We start from the raw sequence: 4,567 nt of genomic DNA on the forward strand, positions 1-4,567 counted from the left end.
TCTTTGTAAAAATAGCATTTTTCTTAATCTTAAAAGGGAAAACTTAGGAAATAATGTCTTATGTTAGAGAAATATTAATTCTAAATATTCATTTATTTTAATTTTCTCTTTATTTTCTACTAGATCCTGCTAACATAAAATTTAATACTTTCTTTACAATTAAACATAATATGTAGAGTAAAATCCTATTTTACTAAATGCATTTCTGCCTTAATATTCTACTTACTCATCTGTATATATATCCAACTATAATACATTAATAGATTGTATAATCACAATGACTATTTCTTGGTTACATATAACATTTTGGATTAAAAAAATTTTTTCCTTTGTAATTATATGCAATTGTAAGTTTTAGTATAGAATCGATAATGTATTTTAAGAAGCAATTGTTCGTTTAATTAAAAAAGCTTTTTAAAATTTTTAAATGGCTGGAAGAGTATTTAAAAGAATTTTAAGTAATCTTTAAAAGAATTTTTAAGTAATTATAAATGGTGAAATTTGTCTTCTTTGTGCTTTTATGTAACTATTTCTAATAATAATATTTCATTCTGGCTTCCAGATATTTAATCTGCACATGGTCATGCCTTTGAGAATATTGTACAAACACATTTGTAAAATTTCATATGTCGTATGTATTATGAGGTAGACACATAGAGAAGAGCACACAATAACTGGAGGACATTGTAGAGAAACTCCAGAAATGTGTTCAATAAAATATAGCACCTTAAAGCAAAACAAAAAATAAAAATAAAAAATTTAACTCTTGGTGATTCTGAGATAAAAACAAACAAAACACCTGTATATTTGTATCATAAATCAATTCTACATCATCTTTGATTGGAGATTAGAGGTAAAATCTAAAACACATACACACTAAACACACTCCTTACATATATATTATACTAGTGCACATTTAAATATATGTTTAATATGCAGATATATGTTTAATATATAATGTATACCATTTGAATTTAATTAGAAAATAGTATATGTAGAGGGAAATCAATCTCTTAAAAAGTGGTGATTAGTGTTAGCAAAAGGCACACAAGGCTTAATAAATATTCGTGGAAAGAAAGAATGTATGAATGAACAGACGTATGTATGAATTAGTATCCAAATCTAGAGAGACAGAGTTATAGGGATAACAGCCCAGTTGTTTTCTTATTCTCGGGGATTTTCCCTCCCTCTCATTCATACCCCAGCCAGGGACTCTTTGACGATAATTTGCAAAGAAAACATTGTGAAGAGTCTGAAGTAAAAGTTCATTTGTTGAACCCAATGTTTTCCCCCAGGCATTGGGAAGGGGAAGGCAGAAAAGCAGAGTGCAAAATGAAGTGATAGTGGATGCTAACAAGAGAACCCTTGAACACGATGGGACAGAAATAAGGTCATGCATTTTCTACTATCTGTCTGTCACCTGTGAACAACTTGCCACTTCAACAGTTCTGGTCACTTTTAAGCTCTCCCGAGGAGAAGATAGGAAACTTGGACACCCTGTGTGGGATTGAGAATCACGAAGGGACAATCTTGCCAACTGGTCAAGACAGAACTGAACCGAACTCTTCGTTCACAAGTGGGATTCTCATAAGAGGAAGGAAAGCAGACACCGTCTGACACTACCCACATCAGGAAGAGGTGAACCTTAATGAGGGAAGAAAACAGATTCTATTAAGGGAAAAAACATTTAATCAGAAAATAAGGCTCTGGAAAGAAAAGGCCAATTGGGGCTTTGTCTAAGGAAATAACAGAATATTTTTCCGCCAGAGAAAGCAACTCCAAGGAAGGAATTTTCAGATTGACTGAAGAGTATTGGTCAGCATCATTAGTACTTTCAGTGAGAAATAATTGAAAATAAACCAGAGCAAGCGTTCCCCACGTGGGAACTCTTAAACAGCCACCTGGGAACTGTTAAAAATGCAAATTCTTGGACTCTCCACCAGAATCACTGAATCAGAAACTCTGAAATGGGACTCAATAATCAGTAGTTTAACAAGCTCTCCAGGTGATCCTTATTCCAACTGAAGTTTGAAATCTCCTGGTGCTAGCACTGGAAGCAGATGAGTCACAGCTGTGAACAATCCCTACCATTAATCCCCTGGGTGGGATAAATAAAAATGAGAAACTAAAAAGTTAAATGATAGAGATTGACCATAGTTCAAAAGCAAGGCTATACGTGAATATAAAATTCTTTCTTAACCTAGATACAAAATGGGAATATGTTTAATCATTTACATAGCATCTCGTTGGTTTTTTTCCAGCTTAATTGAGGTATGATTGACAAACATTATATATATTTAAAATGTACATGTTTTCATATACATTGTGAAACAATTACCACAATGAAGCTAACATAACCATGACCTCACCTAGCCACTTGTGTGTGTGTGTGTGTGTGTGTGTGTGTGTGTGTGTGGTAAAAACCCTTAAGACCGACTTAGCAAATTTCAAGTATGCAGTACATTATTATTAACTGTAGTCACCATGCTGTACGTTACGTCTCCAGAACTTACTCATCTTTTAACTAAAAGTTTGACTAACTTCTCCCACCAGCCCCCGGTAACCACCAGTCTACTCTCTGTTACTGTGTGTTCGACTTTTTTAGATTCCACATACAAGTGAGATCATGCAATATTTGTCTTTTGGTGTCTGGCTTATTTCACTTAGAATAATGTCCTCCAAGTTTATCCATGTTGTCACAAATAGCAGGATTTCTTTATATATTTATAGAATAAAAACTAGACTGAATTATGCTTTACGTTTCTTTTCTCTTCTCAATTTTTAATACCTGAAAATGATAATCTCCAGGTTAAGCCTAATAGAGCACTGCCTCTTGCCTGATGGTAATAACACCAAGAGCAGGTGCAGTGCCTATAGGGAGTCAATTTATAGCGTAGACACCATAGCTCTAAACACATTCTCAGTGACTCATTCCAATTACTCCTCTACCTAGTGGGTTTACACTGGCATTTTTTTCATGCCCGCCTAGGTTCTTCCTAGTACCTCACCTTTTCGGCCCACTTTCACTGGCCATCCGTTGTTTAAAACTCAGCCAATGTCATACCATCTTGTCAAAGCATATTCAAACCAACAGCAAATAATATAGTAAATAATAATGGAAATAATTATAGTGAATAATAAATAGTACATAAAATATATAATTAAATAACACATAAGCGAGTTCTACATCACCACGCCAACTCAATCCTCCAACCTCGTAAGAATTGAAAATCTATTATCAAAGACACTATGAAAATACAGCATAAAATAGACCCAGATACTTCCTGAGAGGTTAACGACATCTAGCCCACCAGAGGAAGAGCTGCAGACGGAGCTACCTGGGCTCCGTGAGTTCAAACCACACAGGAAGCCTCAGACACAGGGGCTCACTTACTGTGTTACCAGGAGGCCCAGGGTGACCCTTACAAGATCTCCTCTCTTCTCCTGCTTTCATCCAAGGTCTAGGAACAAGGCAAAAGTTAATTGTTAAACTAACAGGGATTTAAGATGTACCTTTAAATCCTTGGTTTGCTTTAAATTTGGCCTCTTGAGTACGGATTCTCCCTATAGGTTTACTGTAAGAAACATTCACATGAGAATGTGATATTGGACTAAAATGTCTGATGATTGAAAATAGAATGTTTGGACCCAGATTGGTGATTTTTGTTTTTTGTCTTTTTGGAAGTTTTCCTTCATATTTTTTTGTGATTTTTTAATAGTCATACTTTACCTTAGATTCCATATTTTTGTAAAGTATTTACTTTGTTGGGTTTATTTATTGAAAGTGAAAAAACTAATTCCTTTTATTGACTCTCTTCAAAAATAAGCATTGGTGAATTCTTTGTGCGGTCATTCATATTCCATGGTTTACTAGCTGAATCAAACCCATATATAGAAAAGATACGTGCCAAATACAGATTTTTGGGGGCTAGGGTTTTTTTTGTTGTTGTTATTGTTGCCATTTGACATATATATCATCTTATCTAATTCTCCAAAATGGTATCCATGTTTCAGAGATGAAAAATTAGGGGCATTAGGTGACTCACAAAAAGACATTCAATTGACTAATGCACATCTATATTTTATGTAGTCTATTTTAATCCTCACTTATACTTACATAGGTAGGAAGAAGAGGATAAATTTTGTGATCATTCTTACCCTACTTTTCTGTAATTAATTATAGAAAATGTTTGTCAAATTTTTTTAAGGCCTTTCCATACAAATCACTTAGTTTTTTACATTCAAGGGATATCACACACAAATGTGGTTTTGTTTGTTTGTTTTTTTGGTTTTGAGACAGAGTCTCGCTCTGTTGGCTAGGCTGGGATCAGTGGTGCCATCTCGGCTCACTGCAACTTCCACCTCCCAGGTTCAAGTGATTCTCCTGCCTCAGCCTCCCAGGTAGCTGCGACTAAAGGCATGCACCACCACGCCTGGCTAATTTTTGTATTTTAGTACAGATGGGGTTTCACCATATTGGTCAGGCTGATCTCGAACTCCTGACCTCTTGATCCTCCTGCCTCAGCCTCCCAAAGTGCTGGGCTTACCACTGTACCCGGCCCCCCCA

This window comes from Macaca nemestrina, chromosome 10 (genome assembly GCF_043159975.1).
Source record: "Macaca nemestrina isolate mMacNem1 chromosome 10, mMacNem.hap1, whole genome shotgun sequence".
Lineage (NCBI taxonomy): Eukaryota > Metazoa > Chordata > Mammalia > Primates > Cercopithecidae > Macaca > Macaca nemestrina.